Source organism: Gekko japonicus, unplaced genomic scaffold (genome assembly GCF_001447785.1).
Source record: "Gekko japonicus isolate JY-2015 unplaced genomic scaffold, Gekko_japonicus_V1.1 scaffold2958, whole genome shotgun sequence".
NCBI lineage: Eukaryota > Metazoa > Chordata > Lepidosauria > Squamata > Gekkonidae > Gekko > Gekko japonicus.
The window spans coordinates 126,381-139,378 of NW_015171590.1; the positions used below are offsets into that span (position 1 = coordinate 126,381).

The 12,998-nt window shown below is 46.9% G+C and overlaps 1 protein-coding gene across 1 annotated transcript in view; it reads right to left on the reverse strand.

The window, feature by feature from the left end:
- The window catches only part of ESR2 (estrogen receptor 2 (ER beta)), a 75,643-nt gene that overhangs the window by 32,422 nt on the left and 30,223 nt on the right, over positions 1-12,998 (reverse strand). The window lies entirely within an intron of this gene.

Genomic DNA, 12,998 nt, shown 5'->3' on the forward strand with positions numbered 1-12,998 from the left:
TCTGACAGAAACGCTCTTTTTTCAAGAACGGCTGTGCCAGAACTATGGCTTGCCCAAGGTCATCCAGCAGGTGCAAGTGGAGGAGTGGGGAACCAAACCCGGTTCTCCCAGATTGGAGTCCGCGCACTTGACCACTACACCAAACTGGCTCTTACACCATTGCCTGGAAGTGGTGCAATTCCTGCACCACAGTTCTCCCCCACGTTCCTCCACCACATCGGTGGCCAAGTGAGCCCCAAGCTGCCCAGCCAGTTTGTGGCTTATAAACCAAACAGGCAAGAGCAACCTTGAAAAGTGTAAATAAAATCTGTTTTCAGCAGAAATATTTATAGTATTATAAGAAAAGCTATCAAGTAAAGTGCAAATAGAGTACAAAAAGTGTAATTACATTAAGAAACATACAATTACAAGCGGGACATAAACCCTGCTGAAATACAATCTTAAAGGGACCAAGGCATCTTCTTTATGCTGTAAGGACAGAGAAAACAATTCACTTTAACGGCCAAAGATAAGTCCCTCATAGCAAGGAGACTTCAAGGTTGGTACACACAACAGCAATGCTCCCTCTAAGCTGTGGAGTCATGTGAGCAAGAATTCTACTTTGTGAGTTACTGGCATTAAAGTGGCGCATGAGCAATTTGGCAGCCGATTAATTAGTTTGCTCTGGAGCCATCCTTCCTGAGCTAAGACAAAAATGGGTGAGCCGGAGGCTAAAAAACTGTGAGCCAGCTCACACTAACTCAGCTTAGAGGGAACACTGCACAACAGGCCTGTTTTAGATTGATATCTTTATCAAGTTGTTAAGTCTGCATAAGGCTTGTGGGGCTTCCACTGGTTTCCAAGAATTCACAAGCGCATAGTGGCCAGCGTCCCTAACGACAAGCTTGAGATAGCTGCAGTTTTATCTCTTTATTACCAACCTTCTCCTTGCTTGTTTGCTAGCCAGTGGCTTACGGCACATCCAGACTGTACCTGTGTGGGCTGGTGGGGAAGGGGAGAGGTTGGGCCAGCCTGCCTAGGGCATGGAAAGTCCTTGGGTCAGCTCTGGTTCTGAACCTCCTGAAGTGGTCAGAAAATATTAAAGTGCAGCCACGCAGACAGGTCAGTGCAGCATCTTAACCTGAGTTTGATTATAGCATGAATCACCAGGGCTTTTTTTGTAGAAAAAGTCCAGCAGGAACTCATTAGCATAATAGGCCACACCCAGCAGCAGAATTCATTGGCATATTAGGCCACGCCCCTGATTGCACCACTCATTAGCATATTAGGCCACACACCCCATGTTACCAGAAGTGTGGTCATCCAGCCACACCCACCTTTTGCTTCTTATTCTGTTTACCTTGTTTGTTGTCAAAACCCAGGGCCTTTTTTTGTTGCAGGAACTCCTTTGCATGTTAGGCCACACACCCCTAATGTAGCCAATCCTAATGGGTTTCTACTGCTGGGTGTGGCCTGTTATGCTAATGAGTTCCTGCCGGGTGGGGCCAACTTGGGAGCCAGCCGGAACTCCGTTCCTGTGCGTTCCTGCCCAAAAATAGCCCTGTGAATCGCTATGGCCAACTTCTCCCCAACTAAGAGGGGCTGATTTTTCAGCTGTGCAGTTCTTGATCAAGAGCTGGATTAAACGTCAGCTTGCTGGCCTTCATGTAGCCCGTAACTGTATTCAGACACATGTTCCAAACATCTGCTGTCTCCCTTGACTGTCAAAAAGGAGAAATAGACCTATATGCCATGAGTGTACTGAAACATTAATCTGCATAGAGCAGAATAGGGCACCATGCCAAAATTGCACAGCTGGAAATGAATTACATAAAACTTGTGGAGATCTGTAGCCATCGGGACTGGGAAAAGGAAGGAAGAGCTTTTGCGGTTACTCAGTTTTGGGTGGGAGCAATCTCCTAGCAGTGGCCTCTCTTAGCATGGAACTTGTTGTGATCGTGGTGGAAAGGGCCATCAAGACACAGCTGACTTCTGGCAACCCCATAGGGTCATCAAGGCAAGAGATGAGCGGAGGTGCCATTGCCTGCCTCTGCGTAGCAACCCTAAACTTCCTCTGTGGTCTCCCATCAAAGAACTAACCAGGGCCAGCCCTGCTTAGCTTCCCAGATCTGATGACATCTGGCTAGCCTGGACCATCCAAGTCAGGGACTTGGTGGGATACCATACCGTAAATGAACAAGAATCAATCCACAATTTCCCATCACCACCTTCTGGAACCAGTCTATTAGACAGGAATGGAATCAACAAAGCACAGTAGTAGCACGACTATATCTATCTCCATCATGCTTGGACACCCACCAGTTTGACTCACATCCTGTTTGCCAGTTACGAACAAGGAGCCAGTTCATCAACTCATTTGTGGCAGTTTGGCAGGTTGCTTCCATTATTCCTTTCAAACCGTACACTACGTTGTAACCACCTTTTCCCTCATGCACATTCTCACACAGCCCAATGTGGTTCTACTTCTTCCCCCTCTTTTCTGCACTGCTGTTCCACTTGATAATTAAAGGTCATAAATCATATAAAACAGTCATTAAATGCTGTGTTGGGTTTTGTTTTGTTTTTTTAAAAAAACAATCCTACTGATCAGTGTACATTTTAGTAGTCTTTAGTCCTTAGTAGTCCTTACTAATGGCCGCTAATCTGCTTGAAGTGGAAGCTTTTTTGTCCATGCACAATTTTGCAAAAACCTGATGCAAATCTGTTCAGTAGGCATTCAAGTTGTTTGGTGTCAAACCAAAGAGACCTGGTGATTAGCTAACGGCCGGTCACCACGGTTGAACACAGGATATTTGACTGCCAAACATATTCACTGCAAAATCAACAAGCCAGTCTATTATTTATTTATTTTTTTATTACATTCCATTTGTATACCGCTCACCCCCTGAGGGCTCTGAGCGTTTCACATTACATACAACACAAGCCAATCCTAACCTAGGGTCACATACAAGGGAGAGAGTGACTAGCCTACCAGGCACCCTTGTAGCGAGTCGTTGTTGTTCGCGGGAGCTCGTCTGACGACGTCCTCCTGGAGCTGGTCTTTGATTGTTGTTGCGACTTCCTGGCTGTTGCGACTCCTTCAGGCTTGGACCGAGCGCACGTCCGCGCATGCTCGCTGCCGGCCTCTGTCCAGTAGGCTCTGTCCTGCTGCGTCGCCCCCCCCCTCCGTGCTTTTGCCGGCCCAGCCTCCTCTCACTCGCTTTGCCTCGCCAGCCGCCGCCATGTTTCTCCGCCACCGCCGCCGCTCACCGTTCACGCTGCCGCTACACCACAAGGGACGGGTGCCCCCCCGCTCTAAGAGCAGGTACCCATTTGTCTATTTGCCCTTTAACGGGCTTTCGAGCCGCTGGGTGGGCGGGAGCTGGGACATAGGGCCGGGTGCTCACCCCAGCCGCGGTGGGGCTCGAATAGCCGGAGCTGTTCGGCCAGATGTCAATGCAGGCTTCACTTACCGCCTGCGCCACTGCTCCCTTCAGTCTAGAAGGATATCATGGGTCCCGGTCACACAAGCGGGATACTGCGCCACTGAAGGGAGGCAAATTAGATCCAGAGCAAAAAGAACCACGGTAGCGCAATCCAACGCGCACCCGTGGCTCCGTGCTCCGGCAGGCAATCAGCCGTAGTGCAGCAAAATGGACGTTGCGCATTTGTGCGCATGCATGGGATGGGGAACGGCACTGGCTGTGACAGGCTACCGGCGCTTCCCCGATCAGATGCCTGGAGTTGCTGCGCGTCATCCGGAAGGTAGTGCTCTGTTGCCGGTACCTTTTCAATGCGCGTTTTCGGGCCGAAGGGACGGATCGGGGGCAGGGGTGTGACACTTCCCAAATGTTGCGGTATGATTGCGCCCGTTTGATGCACCCTCAACCTGTCCATTTCGTGGGGCAAATCCTCCCGTGTGACCGGGGCCATGGTTGAAGGAGTCAAAAGCTGTGGCAACTAGGATACAAGATAATTGCCAGCTCCATTAAAACAAAGCAGGTGGGCTTTAAGCCTCCAAAGACTTCTCCTTCGATGTGATACACATAAAAGGGAAAGACAACTTTCTGGCTGACTCCTATCTAGATGTTATGAAGAGCTTGACTGAAAGTCTGAAGTTGACATATCACCATCAGGTCTAATTGGCTGAAGGCTGAATAACATCCTCCGGGTATTCATTGGCGGATAAACGGCCGGAAATCCAGTGTGTGAACGTTATGACTCTATCAGCATGGTGTAAGGGATGAGAGTCGAATAAGCCTATAATTTGATAAGCCCTGACAACTGGGAGGGGGTCGTAAGTTTGGCAGGACCTTATCTGGTGGAGAGGGGGATATAGATCAGTTGTGGTAATTGCCAGCACCTGCGAGGTTCTGTTATCTGAAGGGAACGACAGCAGTCTGTTATCTTTTCCTTTCCTTTGGTTGGGCTAGCACTGCTGTTAACTTTACAGGAGGGACCAGAGTATTGTTAGGCACTGAAGTGGTAAGCTGCCTCCAAAGATGGAACTGACTCCCATTTTATTGTGATTTTACTACAGAGCTTGTTATGAGAACTCAATCTGTAAGAATCTGCAACCTCCCTTTTAAGAACTGTTGCCTATCTTGTCACTTGAATGTTTTATTGCAGATTGCTCAGACATTGGATGATTTTTCTGCAGTGCATACTTCCTGAGAGTCTAAATGTTTTTACTCAGTTATATGAAACAATTTTCTTTTACATTTTGGCTGTGTGCTAGGAGTTTTCTTTCTGCTGGCAAGCTGTGAATTTACCTGCTGAAGCGAACTCCAAGGTCAGTTAGACGTTTATGAATCATAGCACTTTACTTATGTTCTTACAGTAGGGTTGCCAAGTCCTGCGTTGTGCCGCAGCGGGGGACTCCTGGCTTGCGGCTGGAGCGCGCCGCACGCACGCCCCCCGGAAGTGACGTGACGACATAGAGTTTTCCCTCGGATGACCGTGGCCCTGCCCCCAGCGTGCCCGGCGTGGTCGCATCACTTCCAGGTGATGCGCACGTCGGGGTGGGGCTCCCCCTGGGGCCCGATCCGCCGGCAGCAGGGAACGGGCCTCTGGGGCAGGGGTTTCTCCGCCCCCCGGGGGGGACTTGGCAAGCCGATCTTACAGACAGATTCATGGAGGATAAGTCTATCAATGGCTACTAGCCATAGGGACTGAGGGGAACCTCCACGTTCAGAGGCACTAAGCCTTTGAACCCCAAAGATAGGAGGCAACATCAGGGGAAGGCCTCAGCCTCTATGTCCTGTTTATTTGTTTGTTTGTTTATTTTATTTGTATCCTGCCCTCCCTGCCGAGGCAGGCTCGAGAGAGCTTACATAAAATATATTAGAGAACTAAAACACAGGGTTAAATAAAATCACAACAGTGTAATTATAAAACACAGCGTAAAGTGCTGTTGTTGGCCATCCAGAGGAACTGGTTGGCCACTGTGTGAGACAGGATGCTGGACTAGATGGACCACTGGTCAGATCCAGCAGGGCTCTTCTGGTGTTCTTATGAAGGCCTCAGCCTCGAGGCCCTGTTGTTGGCCCTCCAGAGAAACTGGTTGGCCCCTGTATGAGACAGGATGCTGGACTAGATGGACCACTGGTTTGATCCAGCAGGGCTCTTCTTGTGTTCTAATGAAGGCCTCGGCCTCTATGCCCTGTTGTTGGCCCTCCAGAGGAACTGCTTGGCCACTGTGTGAGACGGGATGCTGGACTAGATGGACCCTCAGTGGTCTGATCCAGCAGGACTCTTCTTATGTTCTTATGAAGGCCTTGGCCTCTGTGCCCTGTTGTTGTCCTCACTCCAGAGGAACTGGTTGGCCACTGTGTGAGACAGGATGCTGGACTAGATGGACCACTGGTCTGATCCAGCAGGGCTCTTCTGATGTTCTTATAAAATGCTTAATTAAAATGTTTATACTACAGCTTTCCCATAGCTCATGGCAGCTTACAAACACATGTTTTCAAATATACATTTTTGGCCTGAATTCCCTTGTCTCACTAAACCAATATTTCCCCTTCATACTTTCAGACTTATCTCTGCAATGGTAAGGACTAGAAACCTAAGACTGATAGGATGCTGATACCCACTGCAGGCCAAACCGCTCACGGAGCTTGCCTGTACCCCCATCTCTGACCCTGAAGATGTGACTAAACTGAAATTCTGATGACCCTCTTCTTCTTCACTTAATTGAAATGTCAGAAGTTTCAGTATTTAACGAAAAGGTTTGCTTTAAAAGGTTTGGAGGATGATCGATTGGGCTTTGAATAATTGCTAATTTCCTTGTCGAAAGAAAAGGTTACCGCCGGCAATTATTTGTGGAATAATTCCTTCTTCATCCAGCAATTTAAATTATGCTTTCTGTCTCATTCAAAATTGCATTCTTCAACTAAACTAGAAATAGTCACATTGTTAGGGGGGGAAAAAGACAATTCTGCTAAGAAGGATCACTTAGCCATTTACAAACTCATTTAGGTTAGGTCATATTTTATTCTTTTCCCCCCCCTCTAGAATGGACTGCGTTGCCACAAGTGAATACATATTAACTTAATCAGCAGCAGTCACAACTTCATTTTAAAAGCAGCCGACCTTCATGACAAGATATATTTTCCAAAAGCCAAACTCAGCTAGAAGTATCTGCCTTGTGCCTCCTCTTGAACCCTGAATGGATCCTGGATCGACCTGCTGTTGTTTTGCCTAAAACATCATGCTTTGCTCACTTGCCTGGAATTACCATCTGTTCAGAAAAAGAACAACAGAAGTGCAAATTGAGTTGCATCTAGTAAATGCATCCTGGAAATAAGAACAACCTGTGCAGCTGCCCTTATACTGTCTCTGATGGTTACTTGAAACCCCTGTACATAAGCACATCAGAAGAGTCCTGCTGGATCAGACCAATGATCCATCTAGTCCAGCATCCTGTCTCACACGGTGGCCAACCAGTTCCTCTGGAGGGCCAACAACAAGGCACAGAGGCTGAGGCCTTCATAAGAACAAAAGAAGAGCCTTGCTGTATCAGACCAGTAGTTCGTCTTATCCAGCATCCTGTCTCACACAGTGGCCAACCAGTTCCCCTGGAGGGCCAACAACAGGGCAGAGAGGCCAAGGCCTTCTCCTGATAAGAACATAAGAAGAGCCCTGCTGGATCAGACCAGTGGTTCATCTAGTCCAGCATCCTGCCTCACACAGTGGCCAACGAGTTCCTCTGGAGGGCCAACAACAGGGCATAATAGCTGAGGCCTTCCCCTGATGGTGCCTCCTGGCACTGAGATTCAAAGGTTTACTACTGATTGTGGAGGTTCCTATTAGTCACCATGGCTAGTAGCCACTGATAAACCTATCTTCTATCATCCATGAATCTGTCTAATCCCCTTTTAAAGCTATCTATGTACTGTACTATCCAGTCTCAGGTCAAGGCCTTGGGCCCTACCCCCACTGCCGATCAGCTGACCAGCAAGGGGATTTACCAGCAGGGAAGACAGACATAGGCCACTGTCACTGGTGACACAGGAATATCACTTCCAGCATATACCAGAAGTGATGTCATCACACCACTGACATCGCAGCAACACTCTGGTATCTGGGCAAAAACTCTATGGTAGCAACCATTTTTTCCATAGAGTTTTTGTCCAAATCCCAGAGCATCGCTGCAATGCTGGCAATGTGCTGATGTCACATCTGGTGTACACCAGATGTGACATCACCATGTTGCTGCCGATGTGGCCTGAGCCTCCCTCATGCTCCTGGTAAGTTTCCTCTGCCCCCCACTGGTTGCCAGGAGGGACCTCGTAACCCTATCCCTAACTTTGCTACCAAAGATTCCTCTTAAATGGATTCTTTTAAATGGAAATCAATTGGAAATCAATCACTGTGCATGCATATAACCAGTACACATGGTTCTCTGAGATATTAAGCCATCAAATTCAATAGTTAAGTCTGCACACTACACTCTGAGAATATTTAAGTAATGGCTTTTGCAGTAAATGAGAAAATCCATGTACCAAAAAAGGAGAGAGAACAGAAATAAACCCTGGCCAATAGCATACTGCAAGACTCTTTGGGAAAGAATAATTACAAGTATAATTATTATTATTGTATGGCCTTGTCTGTGGTATAGCCAGGAGAACCTAAGATTGTCTGGCAGCCAGAAGTTCTAGCTCAATTAGCATTATGCTCTACTAGGTGGCAAGCTAGAATTTTGTTTTTAAGGCAAGAGACGATTCAGAAGTGGTTTGCCAATTGCCTGCCTGGTATTCCTTGGAGGTCGCCCTGGTATTCCTTGGAGGTCACCCTTCCAAATACTAGCCAAGGTCAACCCTGCTTAACTTCTGAGATCCAGCTCAGGATCTTTCAGAAAGGGATTGGCTGGGATCCCACCTACATTTCCATGGGTACAAGAAGAGGGTGACTTTTGTCAATTCTTCCCTTTCGCAAGAGACCTCCAATTCTCCCCCTAAGCATTTCCTGGAGGTCCCCCATCCCCCAGGACCAGCATTTTAGGGTGCAGTTTGGACTGTCATCCAACATGCTGACCACTACACCATATTGGCTACAACCTATGTCTCAACCATTCTAAGAGGGCTTTTCTACGCAGGCAATAGAATAGCGCTGAACCAAATGTTTCACAAAGTTATTTGGATAAATTATTAGGGACTGTGGTCTGCACTACTGTGTATAGCTTGTTGAAACGAAGATCCTGCTATGAGGTTTTTGCAGCATTTAATGCGTTGTATTAAGACATATGCTTGGCTTTAGTTCTGTTTTTAGACTTCTGGTTGGTTCTACAACCCTAATCCCTATTGCATTGTTTACTGAATGTCCCATCCTGTCAATTGTACTGACTCAGTCGGTGTGATCTGCCTTGAGTCCAAGCGAGAAAGGGGGACTATAAATAAGGTAAATCGGTAAATAAGTCGAAAGTGACTGGACAGCACTTAACACATACACACAAGCCTTAAAAAGAATACTGTAGAATACAGCTATTCAAAGTGTTAGGCTAGATCGGTTGCTTTTCAAATGGAAAATTATTTGTTTGTTTGTTAGTTAAATTTATATCCCGCCTTTCCGAAAACAGGCACAGGGTGGGTTACAACAAAGTGCATGAACAATTTAAGACGAACAATTTAAGACTATTAAGACGAACAATTTAAGACTATTAAGACGAACAATTTAAGACGAACAATTTAAGACTATAAAACAATAAAAAGATGGTGAATTAAATATAACAGTCCAGACCCCCCCAAAAGCTGGACTGATGGTAACTGGAGTCACACTAAGCTCACATAATACCAGGACACCACATAGGGCAGATGACCAGGGCAACTTCTAAGCAGGGAGGCCAACTAACTGTGTGTCCACTGCCTCAACCGAAAGCCTGGCGGAACAGCTCTGTCTTACAGGCCCTGCGGAACTGTAATAGGTCCTGCAAGGCCCTGATCTCAAGTGGGAGCATGTTCCACCAGGTAGGGCCAGGACAGAAAAGGCCCAGAAGTATACCTATATTAACTATACAGGATTTCCCCCTCTGATGAAGAGAGCTTGGACTCTCAAAAGTTCATACCCCGAAAATCTTGTTGGTCTCTAAGGTGCTACTGGACTCAAATCTAGCTGTACAACTTTTCCCAGTTTACATTTTTTTGATGGATGCTTTGTTATTATTTAAGTCCTTAACACTGTTCTGGCCAGTCAAAAAGGCAGCACTATGAACTTCAGGTAAGAAAGGACTGGAGATTTTCTCTTGCCTTTGTAATATTTGCTTTATTTTCAAATAGAAACAGCATGGTAGATGCAGATGGATTCCTGCAGAAGACAGCAAAACCACTAGTCATGATTCAGATTCCCTAATATGCAGGGGTCATTCAGTAGAAAAAGAGGTGCAGGAGCTCATTAGCATAACTTATTTGCATATGCCACACCCCCTGACATCACCGGAAGTGTGACAGAAGGCAACACCCACCGCTCAGGTTCCACTGGACTGTTTTGGATTGCTAGCCATTGGGGGGGGGGGGAACATGCTGATCTGTCCTCGCAGAGGAGGGAGAGCTTGTACCTGAATAAAACTTAGTCTTAAAGGTGCCACTGGACTGTTTTAGGCCGGGGGGGGGGTACAACTTACCCGGCTGCTTCTTGCTCTGACTGAGGGCTGCTGGGAGGAGGGGGTGGGGCTTGTTGCATGTGCCCGCCCCCTGGGCTCTTTACTGCTGGAGCTCCGCTCCTGTGCGCTCCTGCAGGAAATGACCCCTGCTAATATGTAGTATGAGCCCCTTATAGTCTCCCTCTTGCCCACAGCTCTTTGCTGCCTAGTTTCACTCCTGTTTGAAAATCTCTGTTCTCTGCCCCCTAATTCAAACTGCAGGAACACAGCTGCTATGCTATCCCCCTAGCAAAATGGTGTCACCCCAGTAGCATAGCGTGGGTTGCCAGGGCCCGGGGCAAGGCAAGTATTGTGCCCCCTAGCCTGTGGACCGTTAGCACTCCCTGAGTATTTGTAGAGGTGAATAACACATCATTCTGAATAGAAAATCTTCTATACACATATGCGTTTTAAGGATTACTTTAGGCGTGAGGTGGATTTTAAAAATTATGCAACACAACTATCAGTGTCAAACACATCACGGAGACGAGGCAGGTAGGGAAGGAGGAGTGAGGCTATCTAGGTGCCCATTGCAACTCAGTGTGAAATTATAGATTTTAATTATGATTTTTATGCAAGTTATTGAACATTACGGGACCGGTATCTTCAAAAGGGAAATTATGCTATTAATAGGCATCATGTATGTAATTCACCGATAAGGATTACATGAGGACAGTATGGCTGTCCTTAGCAAGAAAAATACTGCAAAATGTTTATTTCCCCCATCATGTTGAAAAACTGTGTAGAATGTTCAAACATTAGGAGATTTTCTGTGTGAGGGGGAGGGCGTGCTACTTTTTTATTTATTATTACTACTTTTTTTTCCTTCTGAAATTTTGTGCCCTTAAGAATTTTGCGCCCGGGGCAACTGCCCCATGCCCACCCCATGCTATACCACTGTGTCACCCTCCAAAGGCAGAATACAGAGATTTTCATTCATTAGGTCTCATTGCAATAACATTATCTAACCCTCCCTATTAGGAAATATGGAAAAATGGACTTGGAAGCCCTGTTCCGTCATGTCCCAGGAGGCTGGAAAACTCTTTGGATGACCCAGGTTCATTCTGACACCAGCTTGGTGTAGTGATTAAGAGCAATGAATTCTAATCTGGAGGACCAGGTTTGATTCCGCACTCCTCTACATGAAACCAGCTGGGTGACCTTGGGTCAGTCACAGCTCTTTCAGAGCTCTCTCAGCCCAAAAAATAAGTCTAGCTTGCCACCTAGTGGTGCATAACACTAAAAGAGCTATAACTTCAGGCTGTAAGACAATCTTAGGATCTCCTGGCTATACTACACAAAATGCCATACAGTAATTATTATTACTTCCAACACCAGTATCCCTTTCATTTACTACCCAGGGGTGGGGCTCAAAATAAAACTTGGAACTAACTGCTGCCACCAGCAATCTCTCAGTATCTCCTGCTGGATAGATTTGCACATTTAGCATTCCATGCCTGAGTTGCCATTAAGAGGGTCCACCTAGTTCCACATCTTCCACTTTGCTCCTAAAGCAGGGATAATATATCATACCTTCACAATTTCAAGCTATTGTGTTCAAAGAATAGTGAGCTCACCACTGCCCCCCGACTTTCTCACTGTCGGGGTAGCAAAACTGAAGAGGCATGGTGCATGTACAGAAACCGGGATTACAGTATTAAAAATATAAGAAAATGTAATGGTGGTGGAAAGTGTCATTAAGTCGCAGCCAACATTTCGTGACCCTGGAGGGTTTTCAAGACAAGAGGCAAACAGAGCTGGTTTGCTACTGCCTTCCTCGGTGTAATGACCCCGGACTTCCCTGGTGGTCTCCCACCCAAGCATTAATCGGGCCAACACTGCTTAGCTTCCAAGTTCTGATGAGATCAGGCTAGCCTGACCTATCCAGGTCAAGGCAAGAAAATATAATAGACAAAAATAAAAATATTGCACACACTATGTGGCATGCTTGGGTGGAGTACAGATACAAAGAAAAGGTGAAAACATGCAGTCTTCTTACTCTAAACTCTATACATTTTCTAGCAATATTGTTGTGAGGACAGAGTAGTAAAACTTGAAGTCGTAGCAAATAAAAGCCCAGAATTCCTTTACTTCTCATAAATGGGACTTCTCCCATTGTCCCTGGCTAGGTGAACAAGATGGAGTCCGCAGCTAAAGATGGTTAGTCTTTCATGGCTCAACCCTCCCTGATCAAAAGCCAAAAGATATGAAACAGTTCTTCTTTATGCCTAGAGAATTTATAATCCCTCCCCTGAGAATCAGCCTCCCTCTGGTATCTTTCTTACTCTTCCTGATCGAAAGGAAGAGACAAGTATCTAGCCATTTGGCTTTGACAGCCTCTGTTCCCAAGTGGAACAATCTAGCAAGGTATGATTTGGTAAAACTTGTTCTTCTTTTGGCCAGAGCCGTTTGCCTTTGTACTGGGTGCTTGGGGGATGGCTGAATCATTCCCTGTACTTTTCCTTTCTGTCAGCTACAGATTTGCAGAGGGGCTTCTGAAAAATGGATACAGTGTATACCCCAGGGGTCGTTTCGTAGAAAAAGAGCTAGGGGAACTCATTAGCATAACTCATTAGCATATGCCACACCCCCTGACATCACCGGAAGTGTGTCATAAGGCCACACCCCCTGACATCACCGGAAGTGTGTCATAAGGCCACACACCTCGCCCCCAACGGTCCCGGACGCCGCCTCCGGCCTTGCAGCTCCACTGCCGAGCCCCATGAGGGGTGGACCTGCAAGGCCGGCGGGAATGCAAGGAAGCCCCGCGAAGGCCCTCCCTGACCCCAGGCAGGCAGGGGTGGGGAGAGGCAGGGAGAAAGCAACTTACCCTCCCTCTTCTCCTGCCTCCTCCTGGCTGAATGAGGGCCGGAAGCAGGGC